This window comes from Eleutherodactylus coqui, chromosome 1, assembly GCF_035609145.1.
Source record: "Eleutherodactylus coqui strain aEleCoq1 chromosome 1, aEleCoq1.hap1, whole genome shotgun sequence".
NCBI classification, from domain to species: Eukaryota; Metazoa; Chordata; class Amphibia; order Anura; family Eleutherodactylidae; genus Eleutherodactylus; species Eleutherodactylus coqui.
Genome location: NC_089837.1, coordinates 379,080,911 through 379,102,469, shown reverse-complemented (window position 1 = coordinate 379,102,469; position 21,559 = coordinate 379,080,911). Strand labels below are relative to the sequence as shown.

At 46.3% G+C, this 21,559-nt stretch overlaps 1 long non-coding RNA gene across 1 annotated transcript; it reads right to left on the bottom strand.

Moving 5' to 3' along the window:
* Window positions 1–253: 253 nt before the first annotated feature.
* LOC136578688 (uncharacterized) lies at window positions 254–19,097 on the bottom strand. Its single transcript, XR_010786650.1, has 4 exons — window positions 19,032–19,097; window positions 17,669–17,707; window positions 15,151–15,239; window positions 254–303 (listed from the first exon to the last, which is right to left on the bottom strand). It is a non-coding gene; the product is annotated as an uncharacterized lncRNA (long non-coding RNA).
* Window positions 19,098–21,559: the final 2,462 nt, after the last annotated feature.

Here is a 21,559-nt window from a genome sequence, read left to right as displayed (position 1 = left end):
GTTCTACAGTAGAGTCAGCTTATTTATAACAGCCCTCTATGCAAATGTATATTCACATTTGAGCAGCCATCCAAGTACAATAAAGTCAGAACACAAAAACCTATCTGTATATATGACCATCTCTAAACTATACTTACCAAAAAGTTCTGTCCAGGTACAAAACACATTCCACAGATTGGCAGTTGCCGTTCCTCTCTTCCCCAACTGTTATGTACAAAACTGTTTCGGATTATAGAGTGTTCATCAAACCTTGGGTTGAAGTAAAAGGCAATTCCTCCACTGAATTTCAGGCTGGCATGAAATCTGTGGATAGGTTGTGAAAAAGTATGTGAATACAAATAATCCACAATGCTGAGAAGGGAGATTTTTAAAACAAAGCTCTTGCCCTCCATAAATGAGCTCCCAACTCTCAGCTTGCCTACATACAGCCATACTAAACTTTTGGGTTGTCTGCAGAAAACCCAAGGGGAACTCAGAAATTACTAAAAGATTGGGGGTTCCATGGAGGCTGCATGCAGTTGCAGTTAGATACAAATATACTATATATGCTCTGCTTCAGTGGACTAAAAAGAGGTACCTTTACACGGGACAACTGTTGGCTGAATAATCCCTCAAAACAGGGACTTAGCATGATAGTTTGAAATAGCTAGCAACTTTTCACTATTTAAAACTTACGGGGGAAAAAAAAAGATAAATCAGTCGCTGGTTGATCAACAGCAGTCTGGTGTAAAGTCACGGTTCATATTTGAGATTTTGTTCATAAAGGGGATAGCCATGCAAACTGATTCATAAATTCAGACTAAAACAACCAGCACTCTTTGTAAAAGCAAATTAACAACAGAAAAGCCCCTGAGTGACTATCTGAATAGTCCATGTAAAAGGCAGTTTAACTCGACCCAAGAGAATAAAACAAAAAAAAAAATCTTATTTGTATAGCGCCAACTTATTCCGCAGCACTTTCAGGTAATTTATTTATTATCCCCTCCAAGCTGGGTACTCATTTTACCGACGATGGAAGGCTGGGACAACCTTGAGCTGGGTACCTGAACCATACAGGGATTGAACCTGCAACCTTCAGATCATGAGCTTAGGACTGCATTTCTCCTGCCTTAAGACTATGCCACACAAGGCTCTAGTAGCTTGTTGGCTGTGCCATTACCTGTCCTGATTGACAAATGGAGACAAGGAATGCAAACAGTTGACACATGAGCAAGGAAGCTTTAGGCTATGTCCATTTATGCATTACATGTGGATTTGCCTCAGATTTCAACCGCTCATTTGAAGGGGTGAGATCTGTTATGAAATTCACAACATGTCAATTTATGCTGTAGATTTTCAACTGCATTACAACAGATTTCTTGCATATTATAGTATAAGGTTGAACAAATTTCAACAGATTTTCAGCGAGCAATTCTGCTTTAGAACATCTGAAGCATTTATGGTACATGTGAGCATACTCAAAGCCACATGCTGCTAAACACACACATTCGTGGTAGTTAGTAGCCAAATGATTCTATTGAGAAATCATTCGGCTGTTGGCTACTTCAGAGTTGCAGGGCTTTGGCCACATGTGGTGCTGACCGTGTCCCCTTGGCCTCAGACTTTTCTGTGGTAGGTGAGGAGGTTGAGCAAGGTGGTGGGTCACAAGGCAAGATGCATGTGCTAGGCTTCTAAGTGAATTAGCATGTATACTGAAATGAGGATATTTTAACCCGTTCCAATCCAATTTGTATCCTGGTTTTCCTAGGGGGCTTACTCTTTTTCTGCCGTTATACAATGGCGCTATCTGCTGGCTAAAGCCAGTACTGCATGAGGTGACACATTGGATAGGCTCCGACCACAGAGAAGCTGGCAATATACAGCAAGAGAACCCCAACGGATGTCTTCCAACATCAGAGCTGTACAGCCTTAAATCATAATGTCTTCAGAGGTTAGACAGTGGATTGGAAAGGGTTAAAGAGATCTACAAAGAAAAATAATGTAACAATGACTACAAACGTTTCAGCTTCAAAGATCGAAGGCCTCAAAATGGTCTAAAAGAAGAAAAATTGTCTTTTTTCCCCTTAGCAACCAAAGCGAAGCTTTCCTTTCTGAAACTGCTCTGATAAAATTAACAGGGAGTTGTGATTCATTGCTATGGGAAATGGTTTGTTTTAGAGAAAAAAAAAGTTGAGGTTTTAACATGCATAAGTTTATCCTAATTGTTTAGGATGGTATATATGATGGTCTTCATAATTTTTACATTATAGTTTTGGTTGAACTTCGTGTGGGTTTGTTGCCGAACAGCCAGATGTTTATAGGTTAATGGAATTTTAGAATATAGCAATATAGCTTTCTCTGTTGACATAGCTATATGAAGGCTTGTTTTGTTTCTGGGACAAGTTATATTTTTCAATGCCACCATTTTGGGGTGCCCATCTCTTTCCGCAGCTAGAAAATAAGAGCTAGAGCTTAGATCATAGTAATAGATTAAAACCCAGAATCTTTCAGATGACACCAGTTTTAATATTCTAGGTGTAATAAGTGCGCACCACTGACTAGGTCTAGAAATAGCATGAAAAGTAATAATCTATCTCAATCAAAGATCCGGCTCCATTAGCATAATATCTTCCCCTTTACATGCTCCAGTGACCTTGGAGGAGGGGGTTGGGGGTGGAAGGACGATAGGAACGGGTCTTCATATTATCACTTCTTAAGGGTGAATGCACGCGAGCAGAAATTCTGCAGCGGGATTTTTCGCGGAATTTCTGCCCATGCACACTGCCATAGGATTGCATTAGTTTATGCAATCCTATGCAGACGACCGTGATTTGACCTCATAAAAACTGGCGCTGTAAATAAATTACGGCATGTCCTATTTCTGTGCGAGCCTTGCAGAGCAACAGATGGGCGGCAGCCGGGACACAGCAGAGCGGGGGAGGAGACACCGTAGAAGGTGAGCCGCGAGTCACTGCTGGGGCATGGGACGCATCCCACTGGGAAAATTCTCGCAGCGAGATCCAACGCGGCCGTCTGCTTGAGCCCTAAAAGTTGGAAATGCAGATGATTTTATAGTAAAAGGAAGAAAATAAATTTAAAAAAAACCAAAACAAACACAATTGCATAAGTAGTTGTGCCTTGCTCCTAATCAGGACATTTTTCAGCTTTGGGACTCAAAACCTTGTAAAGGGTGCGCTCCAATTTAAATTTTGAGAGAAATTCTCTATCTTCTATCCTCCATTTACATCCTGTATTCTGCTCCGTATTCTTCTATTAACTGTATCTCCTTAGCATAATCAGGGGTTATCTAACGAAGAAATCAACCACAAGAATGCAAGGTCCTTTCACTGCAACCTGAAGAGCAATTAACTTTCTCTTAACTAGATCAAAACTACACTAGGCCCCCAGAAAAAAAAAGGGAAGGAAAAAAACTACAAGCAACTAAAAGCTGGGCCTTGTTCAGAAACAGTTATCTACCCGCATAATTAGCCTATATAGCAAAACAAATGATACATAGTTCTTCCCATTTGATACATAAACTGCTTTCTATTACATGGAGATCTATAATCTCCATATAATTCTTAAGGTGAATGTATTTTAAACGTATATAAATTTAACCTTGTAAACCTTATAAATTCATATGTGAATTTAACCTTTTAAGCCTTAACTAATCAATTATTGCTAAACACTTCCAGTAATGCCTATTAGAGATGAGCGAACGCGTTCGTCCGAGCTTGATATTCGTGCGAATATTAGGGTGTTCGGGATGTTCGTTATTCGTAACGAACACCATGCGGTGTTCTGGTTACTTTCACTTCCTTCCCTGAGACGTTAGCGCGCTTTTCTGGCCAATTGAAAGACAGGGAAGGCATTACAACTTCCCCCTGCAACGTTTAAGCCCTATACCACCCCCCTGCTGTGAGTGGCTGGCGAGATCAGGTGTTCGCCTAATATAAAAGTCGGCCCCTCCCGCGGCTCGCCTCAGATGCCTGGTGAGTTAGATGAGGGACAGTGCTGTTTATACCGGAGCTGCTGTAGGGAAAGAATTGGTAGTTAGTGTAGGCTTCAAGACCCCCCAAAGGTCCTTATTAGGGCCACTGATAGCTGTGTGTTGGCTGCTGTTAGCAGTGGCATTTTTTTTTCCTCAAAATCGGCTCTGCAGAGCGTTGCACCTGGCATTAGGGACAGAAGTGCTGCATAGGCAGGGAGAGTGTTAGGAGTGAGTGTAGCCTTCAAGAACCTCAACGGTCCTTTCTAGGGCCATATTTATCCGTGTGCAGTACTGTCCAGGCTGCTGTTAGCTGTGCTGCATTTTTTTTGGGCTTCTCAAAATCGCCTCTGCAGAGCATTCCACCCTCCATTGATACTGCAGGGAAAGAATTGTATAGGCAGGGCCACAACACAGTTATTATTCATAGAATATACGCAGTGCTGCCTTTTGGTGGAAAAACAAGTGAAAACAAATCTATTTGTCCAGCCTCTGTCCGTCCTTACGGGCGGTGGACACGTGTGAGCTGCGTGAAAAACATTGCTAAATCATACGCACCCAGCTACGCTTTACTGCTGGCTTCGCCATTTGCTTTCCTTAATTGGGAAAAAAAATACCTGCTCTGCCAGAGTTATAATAACTCTGCTACCCTCACGTTCTGTGACACATTAGCAGGGACACAGCACAGTTATTAAACTTCTCATGTTCATTGAATATACGCAGTGCTGCCTTTTGGTGGAAAAACAAGTGGAAAGAAATCTATTTGTCCAGCCTCTGTCCGTCCTTACGGGTGGTGGACACGTGTGAGCTGCGTGAAAAACATTGCTAAATCATACGCACCCAGCTACGCTTTACTGCTGGCTTCGCCATTTGCTTTCCTTAATTGGGAAAAAAAATACCTGCTCTGCCAGAGTTATAATAACTCTGCTACCCTCACGTTCTGTGACACATTAGCAGGGACACAGCACAGTTATTAAACTTAGATTATTCATTCACTAGAGGCAGTGGGGCCTTTCGTTTTCCAAAAAGGGAAAAAAATTATATTTGGCCTGCAGTCTTGCGCCAATTTATTTCCTGCCTGTGAAATCAAATCACTGGTAATACAGCATGCTGAGGGGTAGGGGTAGGCCTAGAGGACGTGGACGCGGCCGAGGACGCGGAGGGCCAAGTCAGGGTGTGGGCACAGGCCGAGCTCCTGATCCCGGTGTGTCGCAGCCGACTGCTGCGCGATTAGGAGAGAGGCACGTTTCTGGCGTCCCCACATTCATCGCCCAATTAATGGGTCCACGCGGGAGACGGTTATTAGAAAATGAGCAGTGTGAGCAGGTCCGGTCCTGGATGGCAGAAAGTGCTTCGAGCAACCTATCGTCAACACGCAGTTCTGCGCCGTCCACTGCTGCAAATCCGAATCCTCTGTCTGCTGCTCCTCCTTCCTCCCAGCCTCCTCACTCCACTACAATGACACCTGCTCAGGAGCGGGAACACTCCCAGGAACTGTTCTCGGGCCCCTGCTTAGATTGGGCAGCAGCGGTTCCTCTCCCACCAGAGGAGTTTATCGTCACTGATGCCCAACCATTCGAAAGTTCCCGGGGTCCGAGGGAAGAGGCTGGGGACTTCCGCCAACTGTCTCAACAACTTTCTGTGGGTGAGGAGGACGATGACGATCAGACACAGTTGTCTTGCAGTGAGGTAGTAGTAAGGGCAGTAAGTCCAAGGGAGCAGCGCACAGAGGATTCGGAGGAAGAGCAGCAGGACGATGAGGTGACTGACCCCACCTGGTGTGCAACGCTTACTCAGGAGGACAGGTCTTCAGAGGGGGAGTCAAGGGCATCAGCAGGGCAGGTTGCAAGAGGCAGTGCGGTGGCCAGGGCCAGGGGTAGAGGCAGGGCCAGACCGAATAATCCACCAAGTGTTTCCCAAAGCGCCCCCTCGCGCCATGCCACCCTGCAGAGGCCGAGGTGCTCTAAGGTCTGGCAGTTTTTCACAGAGACGCCTGACGACCGACGAACAGTGGTGTGCAACCTTTGTTGCGCAAAGCTCAGCCGGGGAGCCAACACCAACAGCCTCACCACCACCACCATGCGCAGACATATGATGGCCAAGCACCCCACAAGGTGGGACGAAGGCCATTCACCGCCTCCGGTTTGCACCCCTGCCTCTCCCCCTGTGCCCCAACCTGCCACTGAGATGCAACCCCCCTCTCAGGACACAGGCACTACCGCCTCATGGCCTGCACCCACACCCTCATCTCCGCTGTCCTCGGCCCCATCCAGCAGTGTAGTTCAGCGCACCGTTCAGCCGTCGCTTGCGCAAGTGTTCGAGCGCAAGCGCAAGTACGCCGCCACGCACCCGCACGCTCAAACGTTAACCGTCCGCATAGCAAAATTCATCAGCCTTGAGATGCTGCCGTATAGGGTTGTGGAAACTGAGTCCTTCAAAAGTATCATGGAGGCGGCGGCCCCGCGCTACTCAGTTCCCAGTCGCCACTACTTTTCCCGATGTGCCGTCCCAGCCCTGCACGACCACGTCTCCCGCAACATTGTGCGCGCCCTCACCAACGCGGTTACTGCCACGGTCCACTTAACTACGGACACGTGGACAAGCACAGGCGGGCAGGGCCACTACATCTCCCTGACGGCACATTGGGTGAATTTAGTGGAGGCTGGGACAGAGTCAGAGCCCGGGACCGCTCACGTCCTACCCACCCCCAGAATTGCGGGCCCCAGCTCGGTGGTGGTATCTGCGGAGGTGTATGCTTCCTCCACTAAAGCACCCTCCTCCTCCTCCTCCTCCTCCTCTGTCTCGCAATCAAGATGTGTTAGCAGCAGCATGTCGCCAGCAGTCGGTGTCGCGCGGTGTGGCAGCACAGCGGTGGGCAAGCGTCAGCAGGCCGTGCTGAAACTACTCAGCTTAGGCGATAAGAGGCACACGGCCCACGAACTGCTGCAGGGTCTGACACAGCAGACCGACCGCTGGCTTGCGCCGCTGAGCCTCCAACCGGGCATGGTCGTGTGTGACAACGGCCGTAACCTGGTGGCGGCTCTGCAGCTCGGCAGCCTCACGCACGTGCCATGCCTGGCCCATGTCTTTAATTTGGTGGTTCAGCGCTTTCTGAAAAGCTACCCACGCTTGTCAGACCTGCTCGTAAAGGCGCGCCGGCTCTGCGCACATTTCCGCAAGTCCCACACGGACGCTGCCACCCTGCGCACCCTGCAACATCACTTTAAGCTGCCAGTGCACCGACTGCTGTGCGACGTGCCCACACGGTGGAACTCTACGCTCCACATGTTGGCCAGGCTCTATGAACAACGTAGAGCTATAGTCGAATACCAACTCCAACATGGGCGGCGCAGTGGGAGTCAGCCTCCTCAATTCCTTTCAGAAGAGTGGGCCTGGTTGGCAGACATCTGCCATGTCCTTGGTAATTTTGAGGAGTCTACCCAGGTGGTGAGCGGCGATGCTACAATCATTAGCGTCACCATTCCTCTGCTATGCATCTTGAGAAATTCCCTGCAAACCATAAAGGCAGCTGCTTTGCGCTTGGAAACGGGGGCGGGGGAAGACAGTATGCCGCTGGATAGTCAGGGCACCCTCCTGTCTATTTCTCAGCGCGTACAGGAGGAGGATGAGGAGGAGGGGGAAGAGACAGCTTGGGCCGCTGCTGACGGTACACCGGCTGATTGCCTGTCATCCTTTCAGCGTGTATGGCCTGAGGAGGAGGAGGAGGAGGATCCTGAAAGTGATCTTCCTAGTGAAGACAGCCATGTGTTGCGTACAGGTACCCTGGCACACATGGCTGACTTCATGTTAGGATGCCTTTCTCGTGACCCTCGCGTTGCACGCATTCTGGCCACTACGGATTACTGGGTGTACACACTGCTCGATCCACGGTATAAGGAGAACCTGCCCACTCTGATTCCCGAAGAGGAAAGGGGTTCGAGAGTGTTGCTATACCACAGGACCCTTGCGGACAAGCTGATGGTAAAATTCCCAGCCGACAGCGCTAGTGGCAGAAGGCGCAGTACCGAGGGCAAGGTAGCAGGGGATGTGCGTAGATCGAGCAGCATGTACATCCCAGGCAGTGCAACAGTCTTTAAGGGCCTGGCCAGCTTTATGGCTCCCCACCAAGACTGTGTCACCGCTCCCCAGTCACGGCTGAGTCGGCGGGAGCACTGTAAAAGGATGGTGAGGGAGTACGTAGCGGATCGCACGACCATCCTTGGTGACGCCTCTGCCCCCTACAACTACAGGGTGTCGAAGCTGGACATGTGGCCTGAACTAGCGCTGTATGCCCTGGAGGTGCTTGCTTGTCCTGCGGCTAGCGTGTTGTCGGAGAGGGTGTTTAGTGCGGCTGGGGGAATCATCACAGATAAGCGTAGCCGCTTGTCAACCGACAGTGCCGACAGGCTAACACTCATCAAGATGAACAAAGGCTGGATTTCCCCAGACTTCTGTTCTCCACCAGCGGACAGCAGCGATACGTAAGCAATACGTAGGCTGCACCCGCGGATGGAAGCTACGTTCTCTCTCACCATCCAAAACGGGGACATTTCTGCTTCATCAATCTGTGTCTAATATTCCTCCTCCTCCTCCTCCTGCTCCTCCTCCTGAAACCTCACGTAATCACGCTGAACGGGCAATTTTTCTTAGGGCCACAAGGCTCACTCAAATAATTTTTCAGAACAATTTTTATAAGTTTCAATGCGCTTAAAAGCGTTGGAACTTTAACTTGAACCAATTTTTCGTTACACTGGGCTACCTCCAGGCCTAGTTACCACTTAAGCCACATTAACCAAAGCGATTAATGGGTTTCACCTGCCCTCTTGGCTGGCCATGGCCAATTTTTGGGATGTACATTAGTACTGTTGATACAGCAATTTTTGTGGGCCCTCGCCTACAGTGTAATCAAATTAATTTTTAGGCCACCTGCATTACAGCTGACGTTACCTCAGCTGTGTTGGGCAATGCAATGGGATATTTTTGTGTACCGCCGGTGGGTTCCAGGGAGCCACCCATGCTGTAGGTGCACACTGAGTTTTTAATACATCTGTACACTTCTAAAGAACCCGTCTGACTGGGGCATGCAGTGTGGGCCGAAGCCCACCTGTATTACGCACGACATTACTACCTCAGCTGTGTTGGGCAATGCAATGGGATATTTCTATGTACCGCCGGTGGCTTCCTGGCACCCACCCATGCTGTGGGTCCACAGGGAATTATAAATGCATCTGTTTCCACTTATAAAGAAACCCAGTCTGACTGGGGCATGCAGTGTGGGCCGAAACCCACCTGCATTAACCCTTTCCAGTCCACTGTGTGACCTGTGAAGACATTAGGGTTTAAGGCTGTACAGCTCCGTTGTTGGTAGACGTCCGTTGGGGTTCTCTTACTGTATATTGCCAGCCTCTCTGCTGTCGGAGCCTATCCTACGTGTCAGCTCATGCAGTACTGGCTTTAGCCAGCATATAGCGCCGTTGTATAACAGCAGAAAAAGAGTAAGCCCCCTAGGAAAACCATATACAAATTGGATTGGAAAGGGTTAAGCACAACATTACTACCTCAGCTGTGTTGGGCAATGCAATGGGATATTTCTATGTACCGCCGGTGGCTTCCTGGCACCCACCCATGCTGTAGGTGCACACGGAGTTTTTACTACATCTGTACACTTATAAAGAACCCCAGTCAGACTGGGGCATGCAGTGTGGGCCGAAGCCCACCTGCATTAAGCACGACATTACTACCTCAGCTGTGTTGGGCAATGCAATGGGATATTTCTGTGTACCGCCGGTGGGTTCCAGGGAGCCACCCATGCTGTGGGTCGACAGGGACTTCACAATAGGGAGTTGTACCTGCCTGTGTCTATGAATTAAAAAGCCCGGTCTGACTGGGGCATGCAGACACCTTGACAGAATGAATAGTGTGTGGCACATAGGTTCCCCATTGCTATGCCCACGTGTGCAGCTCCTGATGGCGGTGGCACAGGATTCTATTTCTCATTGCTTCTGTACAGCATTGTGGGCTATCGCTCCGCCACTTTTAAAGAGGGTCGCTGCCTAGCCGTGCCAACCTCTGCAGTGTGTGCCTGCGGTCCCTCGTCATGGCAGACGCAATTCTAAATAGACATGAGCGTGGTGTGGCATGAGGGCAGCTGAAGGCTGCCCAGGGACACTTTGGTGTGCGCTGTGGGGGGGAGGGGGGGCGGTTGGGCAGCATGTAACCCAGGAGAAGTGTCAGTGGAGTGTCATGCAGGCAGTGATTGTGCTTTGTTGGAGGTAGTGTGGTGCTTAGCAAAGGTATGCCATGCTAATGAGGGCTTTTCAGAAGTAAAAGTTGTTGGGAGGGGGGGGGCCCACTCTTGCCGGTATTGTGGCTTAATAGTGGGACCTGTGAACTTGAGATGCAGCCGAACACGTAGCCCCTCGCCTGCGCTATCCGTCACTGTGTCATTCCCATCACTTTCCTGAATTGCCCAGATTTTCACACATGAAAACCTTAGCGAGCATCGGCGAAATACAAAAATGTTCTGGTCGCCCATTGACTTCAATGGGGTTCGTTGTTCGAAACGAACCCTCGAGCATCACGGGAAGTTCGTTCCGAATAACGAACACCCGAACATTTTGGTGTTCGCTCATCTCTAATGCCTATACATTAACCAACCAAAGATTTGAGATAGATAACACATGCAGTACGTGACTAGAAATAGAACTGATTCAAGAAAAACATATACATAACAAGAAATAGTTAATATAACAAAACTGCGTGTGACCAGATGGAAGGTCTGCATTGAGACAGATGTCACTGCACTTGCTGAGTTTTAATAATCAACGATAAATGAATTGTAATAAGCTATGCATATGTACAATTAAGGGGTCTTCAAGCCGCGTAGAAAATCCACACCTCTTTAGAGTTCAGGGAGGATGGGTCGGTTAAAATCGCAGGTCAGTTAGCAGAGAAAGAAGCGCCGGATAGCTACCTTTCCCCCGTGTTCATGGAGTGTGGGGGAGTCTGTCGCCTCTCGGCTCTGTCACGCCGAAGTCCCTTCAGAGACGTTGGGTCTAGCCTAGATATGGCTAGCGGGTCTCTGAGTCGGGAGGTTGGCGACTAGGTGCAACTGGGTGTGTTTGGCCTCCCGAGTCGGTTGTCTTGCGGTGGGAGTTGTTCGCGGGAAAGAATTTTGGTCTACTGAGTCAGATGGTGCGCGGTGGGAGGCAGTACAAAAGTTCTTTCCCCAGGGGTGAGGTGACAGAGTTGGTTGTGGCTCCAAGGACTTCCCCTTTTCTTTTTACGGTTTGGGTGGTTGAAGGATTGTTTTATTACAAGATGTTTTTACAAATTGTTAAACATTTTTCAATAAATTGCTGCTGAGGCCAATTTAGCCAAAGCTAGAAGTGTTGTGTGTTTAATGGGGTTGGGAAAAGGGAGGTTGAGTCTGGTCACAGTGTGTCGGATCCGTTATACCCGGGTCAAGAAATCTGTATACTAGCTGCATGCTGTCAATCTTCAGAAACACCTATAGCCGTATGCACACCCTTGTTGTCAGAGGAGGAGCTGGAACAAGATGACAGTTCATCACCCTCTGGAGCAAGGGAACAGCAGATAAAAGGCAGACTAGCAGTATCACCAGTTCAGGTTAGATTGAAACCAGGCATCCCATTGCCATGTATTCTAACTTACAGAAGAAGTCATCGACTCTTCACCAGCTTAAAACAGCCATCTTGGCAGTCCCAGCCCTGAGCTTGCCCAACTACGACAAACCCTTCAGGCTCTAGTACAATGGACATGCGGTAGCATGGAGGGCACCAACGACCCATTGCCTACTACTGCAGCAGGTTAGACCCCATTGCCAGAGGATCACCTTCCTGTTTACGAGCAGTAGCGGCAGTCTCCAGGATGTTGGACAAGTCAGCGGGCCTAGTTCTGGATCATGAGGTACAAGTGTTAATACCACGTGAGATCTCTGCCATTCTAACAGGTTCAGCCCAAGCACTTGTCTGCAGCCAGTCATCTGAGACTCCAATGTGCCCTCCTGATGCCTGCCAACATCACCATCACCCACTGTCAGACTTTGAATCCTGCTACTCTTACCGGAACAGGATGACACTGACCAAGTGACTCAAGAAGAACCTCACAACTGCGCCCAGGTCATGCAGATGGAAACTTGTGGGTTTGATTCCGTCAAGAAAACTCCACTACCTAGTCCTGACTTAACCTTGTTCATTGATGGCTTCAGGTATGCTGTAGATGGACAATTACACACTGGATGTGCGGTCATCACACAGACCACTGTCCATCAACAGTCATTACCTGCACGCATCTCAGCCCAACAAGCTGAACTGCAGGCCCTTACACACGCCTGTACACTGGCACAAGACAAGACAGCTAACCTTTACTCGGACTCTAGATATGTCTTTGGCATTACACATGACTACGGTCCAATCTGGAAAGCTAGATCCTTCCTTACGTCCATGGGCCAGCCAATAAGACACGATACTCCAGTTCAAGCACTTATGTCTGCTCTTCCCGTACCCAGACATGTGGCCATCCTTAAAGTCAAGACACAAACCTCAGCCAAGTCTCCAGAAGCTAAGGGTAATGCCTTGGCAGATCATGCAGCCAAAAGAAGCAGCCCTGCTGTCCCTCACACCAGCAGTTTTGGCCACCTGCCAAGAAGACAGGTCATCATCGCTTAACGTCTCAACATCTTTTGTCTTTTCAGAAACAAGCATCTTCCCATGAAGTGTCAGGTTGGCAAGCAAAAGGAGCCACTTCAGATTCCAGTGGCATGTGGACATTTCAAGGAAAGCCTTGTCTTCCAAGAGCCTTGTGCTAGCCTCCATAACACATGGCCCTGTGCATACCTCTAAAACTGCAATGTGTGATCTTGTTTCCAGGTATTGGTATGCTCGGTAGTTGCTGCCTCTTATACTCAGGGATGTATGACTGGCGCACTGTCCAACCCAGGTAGGACTGTCAAAACTTCTTCTAAACACACTCCTAGGCCCTTGTACCCCTTCCAGAGGTTGCAGACTGCATACAACTTCTTTAATCTGGACGGTTTCAATACGTCCTTGTATGTATTGATCTCTTCTCTGGTTGGAGACTTACCCAGTTTCTGTGACTACTGCCAAAAATAGTCAAAAAGCTTCTTTCTGAAGTGGTCTGTAGGTTTGGTGTCCCAGAAGCCATTGAGAGTGACCATGGTACTCCCTTTACGTCAGCAGTCATGACCAAGATGGCAGGGATGTTAGGCATAGAGCAGGCATTCCACACACCCTACCATCCTCAAAGCAGTGGAAGAGTAGAGAGGCTGAACTGGACTATGAAAAGCAAAATTTTGAAAGCAATGACTGAATTGAACAAACCTTGGCCTGAGTGTCTTTCCTTGGCTCTCTTTTCAATAAGACACACGCCCACCAAAGAGACAGGTCTCAGTCCTTATGGGATTCTGTTTGGTTTGGCACCTCGTCTAGGCTTATACTTTCCTCAGCAATTACAGTTTCAATTTTAAAATATGTTACGTGCACTGCAGGATGTCTGGTGGATTTGTGGTGATGGTAGGATGCGTGCAAGCCTGCCCAAATTTTGGAAAGGTACGTGCACACCTACAAAAGTACTTCTCCCCTTTCAGCTGTTCCCAGCTGGATGCATAGGACACACAATCACACCCCCATCAGGACATAAAGAATCTTTGCGTAGACTGCAAAGTAGTCTACCAGGTGGATCTTTTGATGCAGGTATTTATATTGATGAAATAGGGGTACCCAGGGTAGTGCCAAATTAGTTCAAAGCCAGGAACCAGATTACAGGAGGAATCAAATCATTTTTTTACTCCTTGGTGCACAATAAAAATATTGATTAAATTATATATATTATAATCAACAGCGATTTGTAAACTACACAGGAGATGTCATACAAGGATTAGCAGAACAACTAGGACCAACATCCACTATGGCCTTTCAGAACAGTCTTGCTCTAGACATGCTGCTAGCAGGAAAAGGAGGACTCTGCAAAATGATTGGAGATTCATGCTACACCTACAACCCTAACACCGTGGCTCCAGACAGTTCAGGGACTAAAGCTTTGCACGGACTACAAAGTCTATCTATTGAACTTGCAGAAAATTCTGGTGTTTATGATCCATTTACATCATGGTTGGAGGATATTTTTGGACAATGGAGTGGCTAGTTCCCTTCTCTTCTCACCACTTTTTTTTTTTTTATAGTAATTGCTTTTGTGATAGTAGCCTGTTGTATAGTACCTTGTATACGCCGCATATTAACGAAATCTGCTGAAAAGGTGATACCTTTTTGTGCTATCATAGTGGGTATCTATGCCCAGCACTTAAGCTCACCTGGCTTTGATCATTCTTATTTTAGTCAGAACAATAGTGATCTGGAGGAATCAAGTGAAGAAATTAAAAGGCTGGCAGACATCCCTAGGATGTACTGAAGTACTTCAGATATCTAACTGTTGTTCTGGGTAAAGATAAGAAATAAAAAGGGGGAAATGTCACAGCACATAAGCTGTTAAATTTCAGAATGCAATAAGTGTATGCATTTCTTATCCGATTGGACTATTGACCCTTACATAGAAGTTAAAACCTATGCTGTGTAGTCTGGAAATTAAGGATTAAAAGATAAAAGTCAATAGGAAAAATAGCAATACTAAATTATGTTAACATAAAGACATAGGCAACAGAAATAGAGTATAATGAGATAGCAATACCCTTATTGCAGCTATTTTCTTGTCTAGACAAACCCTCAAGAGCTTTGAGACTGTTTTGTAGATGTCAATAAACCCCATGATCAATAAACTTTCTAACCTTTGCATGATAACGCCCTCTCTCTCTTTGTATCAAAACTGGCAATGTCTTCAATTAAACAGAATTCTGTCTGAGTTTTCATGAGATGCGTCTTGATATAACACGGAGTGCTTTCATGTTACTCATAGATATTGCTAGCAATCTTCTCATCACAGGCTTCCATATCTACCAATTTGGCACCTGGCAACGAGATCATCCAATTGGTACTGCTGCGGTCCGATAAACACATCGTATTGTACATTAATTGGATTCCTATTAAATTGGCCCTTGGGTGAGCTAGATATGAGAATTAGATGGTCATCACGCTACAGTACTATACAAATTTTTGGCGCTATACAAGCAACATGAAATGAATACCTACCTATTTGCATGATTTATAACAGCTCCTTTGATGATAATCCGCTTGTTAGGAAACAGGCCTCCATAGATGTCAGTTTGGAATGGGACTGTCTGCGTGAACAGTAAAGTAGGCAATTGTAAGCTCAGGATGTCCTTCACAGCCAGGAACTGCATTAGGTTAACAGTTTGTTGGACAGTTAATTCAGTATGCCTTTTTAGTACAAGTTAAGACTACAGTGGCACTGGATTTACAGACCAGTTTTTGTAACCATAATATATATTTATCCCTTTAGGACAAACCCATTTTGAGCCTTTGACATCTCCACCCCTTTTGACGTCTCTTTGACGCTTGACCTTTGGCCCTCACAGTTTTGGTGAAACCAGGCATCCTCCTCTGTCTGGCAGCCCCCACCCTCGCATTCCAGGGAATGTGACGTACCAGGGCCTCTTCCGCACATTGCGGCCCCCACCCTTGAATCAGTGTGTCTCATGATAATAAAGGCTATAAGTATATTTATAGACCGGATCGCTGTTATACAGCTTTTTTTTCTAAGTCCCCTTATGAGTGCGAGGCGTAATATATAGAACGCATCTCCAGCCCTAGTAAGCTTTTATGAATACTCTATACTACTAGCAATTTTTCTCATCACTACATACCAAGAGCCATAACTTTATATTTCCATTAATGTAGCTGTATGAGGGATTGTTTTTTGTTGGGCAAATTGCATTTTCACTAGCACCAAGTCCTGACCAAGAGTAAATTCCTCAGTTTAGCAACATCCAAGACAACAAGACAGGAGATGACTGATTTCTGGTCAGCGGAAATAAAATGTAACAAATGTAGAACCCCCTCCTTGTTCAAGGGCACAGAAGCTAGCCCCATTCACATCATATTCATGCAAGCACCGCGACCCCATCATTGTACTTATTAGTGGAAGTCCCAGAGGTCAGACCCCCACTGATCAAACATCAGTGACCTATCCTAAAGCCCCTTTACTTGGGACGATTATTGGTTAAATCACTTGATAGACCAAGGTTTTCACAATTGTGCAGTGTAAACACTTGCTGTGAAAGGCTGATCAGCAACAAATAGACCATAATATCATTGTTTGTCTGCTGCTGCATTGTTCAGTTTAAACTGGCTGACGTTAGTGTATAAATTACTGCCCATTTACTGTGAATGGAGGAGGGCAGGCTGGAACCATCTCTAGCCCGCCTCACCTCTATTTACTGAGGAATAGAGATGAGCGAACGTACTCGGTATGGCCGATTTCGCAATCGAGCACCGCGATTTTCGAGTACTTCACTACTTGGGTGAAAAGTACTCGGGTGCGCTGTGGGTGAGCCGGGGGTTGCAGAGGGGAGTGGGGGGGGGGGAGGGAGAGAGAGAGAGGGCTCCCCCCTATTCCCCGCTGCTACCCCCCGCCCCACCACGCCACGCCCCACAGCGCCCCCGAGTACTTTTCACCCGAGTAGTGAAGTACTCGAAAATCGCGGCGCTCGATTGCGAAATCGGCCTTACCGAGTACGTTCGCTCATCTCTACTGAGGAATGATCCTCCTGAGTAAAAGCACCAGAAAAAAAAATTACCGGGACGGCTGTCGGGCGCTTCCGTGTAAAAGGAGCTTAAGGCTAGCTCCCAAAACGCTGATTTCTTAAAATGCCCCCTTAATAGATTTGATGAAAAAAAATTGACTTTGTTGAATGGTACTAATTGAGAATCAGTGAAAAATCAAATCCCTACACTAAAGGCCGTTTCAGATGGCCATATGTGCAACTACGCTCACCGCTACGGCGCGCAGTTGTGCATGAACCTGTCTTTTTTCCTTTGTCCAGCCATTAAGATTCCGCATCTTAGGCCACATGTTCACTTGCACACACGGATTCCACTGCTGAATCCCGCAGTGGAATCCATGCGTACCCGCGGCCATGGAGAGGAAAAGATATTTTCTTACCTCTTCGGATGTTGCGGGTCTCGCCTGCATTGCAGCCGAATATTCTTTTCTTATGCTCGGCACACCGGCAGCTACAGCGGAAGGTAGCGTGACGGACGGCTTCCATTGACTGCAATGGGAGCCGTCCGCGCGTACACCCGCGGCAAATAGAGCATGCCACGGGTGAGGACGGGAGATTTCACGGTGCGGAATTCCGCAATGGAATTCCGCACCGTGAGCATTGAGCTATTAGGTTCAATAGAACCTAATAGCTGCGGGCAACGCGGTGGATTTTCGCCGCGTACTACGTGGCGGAAATCCGTCCGTGGTAAGGAGCCTTAAGCCCCGAGGTCTAATATTTATAGCAATATCACATACAGCAGATCTTGTAGTCAATTGCTAAATACATTTGCTTTATCAAAACAATGGCATTGAATGAACAAGCTTTTGAATAAAATAATGTATTAATAAGTCTTTGTAAATATTTGTATTATATTCCCTGCAAAGTATGTAACTGGTAGCAGTATTATTCATTTTGTGAGGACAAAGGGTTTACTAAAACTCTACAGGGAGCCGACGGGCCGCAGCGCTACACTCTATACTTACATAATTTGCTTCATAATGGCCAGGGTTAAATATAAGAGGCTGTAAAGAAACAAATATCAGTAAATAAACGGAGATTTTCACATAATGTATATACACTAATATGAATGGATCACTGTACTTTTATTGATTCTATTCACTGCATATTACGCAGACGTATATTGCGTATGTAATATGCAGTGAAATCAGACTCATGGGAATGAGCCCCAATGCTGTCAGTTTTTGTTCAATTTTTTTTTTTTTTTCAAAAAAGCACTTTGTCCATCTAATAGCTCTAAGTAAGCTGGAAATTATGGGAATGCATTACAGAAATTATGTTTGTAGTGGAGTTACTTTTCCACTTGATTTTGTCCCCCTCCTCCCCCCAACCACACACAGGGACAACGGGATTCGCGTCCCTTTTTTTTATAAGAGAAAAGGGAGCATCGGGACCATCCTAAAGCTTCTTTCAGAGATTTTCTTTTTCTTGAGCCAAACCCAGGAGTGAATCAAGAAGGAAGGAGAAGTACAGGTTCTCTTTAGATTTCCCTTAAGGCTTACTACACATGCGTGAGCGCAATATTGGGCTGTGAAATTCGGGCAAATGTCGCACTCGCCAATGTGCGATTCACCTGCGGATATGAAACACAATGAAAAGGACTAATCCAAGTACGGGCCTGCAGAATATTAAGCTGCAAGTCTACATAAGAAATCCATATAACACATATCTCTAAAACACTAAGACATGACAGCGTTATCCGTTTTTCTTATATAGTGAGGGGGGAGGGGGGGGGGGGAATGATTTGTCCTCCAAGCTTACATGACATCAGTTTTACATTGAGAAGGAAAACTCAAAACATAAGTTCTATGGACTCACATGGCCATAAGCATAAAATGTTGAGTGGGTCACGGAGCGTTTTAGAGTTTGAGCTGGCGGTGACCCGGCGTACTGCTGCAAAGTTGTACTGTGCATCTCACGCACGCCGTGATGCAAGGTCCACCTGTTTGTTTGCACTACCCTCACCGTCGCGAAGCAACTGTGCGTTTACACATTGCCCATATGTAAGATAATTGCGTATGGGTGCATGTATATGCACTCACATAGAGACCAATGGGCTCCATAACGTGTTCATATGCAGCAAAATACAACATGCTGCTTTTTTAGCGCTTGCATATAACGCAATTCTGACACCAATATGAGTGGAACAGCATAAGACAATGTAATAGATTGCTTGCGAGTTACCATGTATCACATGGGCATAGAAAGCGCTGCAGAATATGTTGGCGCTATATAAAGATGATTATTATTAATATACAGCACACACACACACAACGCCGTAATCATAGGCCCGAATGAGGCCAGCCAAACACACACACACCTACTTACACGACACCCAGCACTGGGAGGAAATGGATGAGGGAAGTATTCTGGTTGCATTGGATATGCGGGCTGAAAAGAAAAGGGAAGTTAAATATGTTGGTTTGATGAGGTTTTCCAAGACCCACAAAAATTTTAGTCAAAAAGGCTGGGTAGGTTATAAAATAAGAGCCTCATAATTCACCTGCAGTTCCAGTGTCACCGGTCTACTCCCCACTGGTCTTTTCCGACACGTCAGCAATGACAAACTCATTGCAACAGTGCTGGAAAACAGCTGGGAGCATCAAAGTGGCAGCACTGAAACAATGGACGGTTTTTGTCTAAAAAATTCTTTTAATATGCAATTTCAAAGGTCAACGTTAACCCCTTCCAATCCAATTTGTATCCTGGTTTTCCTAGGGGGCTTACTTTTTGTCTGCCATTCCACAATGGCGCTATATGCTGGCCAAAGCCAGTACTGCATGAGTTGACACATTGGATAGACTCCGGTAGCAGAGAGGCTGGCAATATACAGTAAGAGAACCCCGACGGATGTCTTCCAACATCGGAGCTGTACAGCCTTAAATCATAATGTCTTCAGAGGTCAGACAGTGGATTGGAGAGAGTTAAGATTTGAAAAGAACAGTTACACAGATATCTATTGCAGGGTCACTGAACAAAATAGGCAAAATAATGCAAGACATGAAACCAAAGACAGTATTTTATTGGTGGCTATGAATATATGTGGCCTGTATCTAACATGAGAAATATAAAATATTATACATCTTTATTAAGCATTTTAATTACTCTTTATTAAGGTCAAGCTTTAGGTCCACATACCGTATATACCGGCGTATAAGGCGACGGGGCGTATAAGACGACCCCCCAACTGTCACCTTATACGCCGGTATTCAGTGGAGAAAAAAAAAAAATTTTATTACTCACCTCCCCCGGCGTTCTGTCGCGCTCCGGCAGGATGTCGCTCGCTCCGGCAGGCTGTCGCTCGCTCCTCGTCCCCGCCGCAGCATAGCTTTCTGAATGTGGGGCTTGAAATCCCCGCTTCCAGAAAGCTAATACACACGCCGGCAGCCATGACATCATTGAATGGCTGTGATTGGCTAAAGCACACGTGGCTTCAGCCAATCACACTATTCAATGACATCATTGAATGGGTGTGATTGCTAACACGTGCGCCTTCAGCCAATCACAGCCATTCAATGATGTCATTGAATAGTGTGATTGGCTGAAGCCACGTGTGCTTTAGCCAATCACAGCCATTCAATGCTGTCATGGCTGCCGGCGTGTGTATTAGCTTTCTGGAAGCGGGGATTTCAAGCCCCGCATTCAGAAAGCTATGCTGCGGCGGGGACGAGGCGCGAGCGACAGCCTGCCGGAGCGAGCGACATCCTGCCGGAGCGCGACAGAACGCCGGGGGAGGTGAGTAATAAAATTTTTTTTTTTTACACTTTTTTTTTTTTTGTATTACCGGCGCATAAGACGACCCCCGACTGCAGAGCAGATTTTTCGGGGTTCAAAAGTCGTCTTATACGCCGGTATATACGGTAACATTTTTCAAATTTCACTGAGCAATCCAGAATAAGTTAATTTTTGCATCAACATAGCATCATCAATGTGAATAAACTCTTTCAGAGTTTCATAATCCTAATCTCCCCTTTTAATACAGGTGTCACCATTTGAATGGTTTGGAATGGGACACATTTACTATGACCATTGTGATATTCAACATTTGGTCACCAGTTTATTTTTATTTGAGATATTATATATATTTCTATGGGGAGTCTACTAAATGGTCCGATAGTTTTCCAACACAATTATTTGAGCAAGAGGATTATACTGCTAGCCCAGTAGGTTTATAGTCCCGTATCATAGGTTACCATTTTGTAGCTGCATTAAACAAACGTTTCTCCTGTTCTTGGTTATACGTGTGTAGCGCATCCCATCCCCCTTGTTTAAATGTGCCTTTGGGTCTTGTTCCCAATCATGTTGGCTCAGACATAGGAGATGACTTGGCTACCCTATCCCTGATGTCTTTCCCCCATGATATCACAGAGCGCAAGTTAGGGGCTTCATTCACAATATGTTATACTCCAATATCCTTAAGATCTGCAAAAAAATAAATTATATATATATATATAGTCACTCCATGCATCAATTCTCCCAGCGAGTCATTATTTGATTTTCCTCTACATCGAGAATCTAGAAAGATTATCACACCGATGGGAAATCATCCATGAGTGGATTCCCACATGGTGTAAAAGCCAGCCACATATGAATGTACAACAAAAGCTGCATGTTAGACATGCAGATTCACCCTTTGCAAAATCTGCAGCATTTCCAAATCCGCATCTAAAGTCACATGTAAGGCATGGAGTTCATTATAACAGATGTTTAGGTCATGTGTTAATGTACTATATATCAAGCTGCTTTTCTCACGCATGCCAAGAATTATAGTAAAGGTTTAGCTTCATTTACATTACTGCATCCAAGCACTAAGTGGATAATTTGGTCATTAGAAATTTGGTGCTGGTAACACGTCA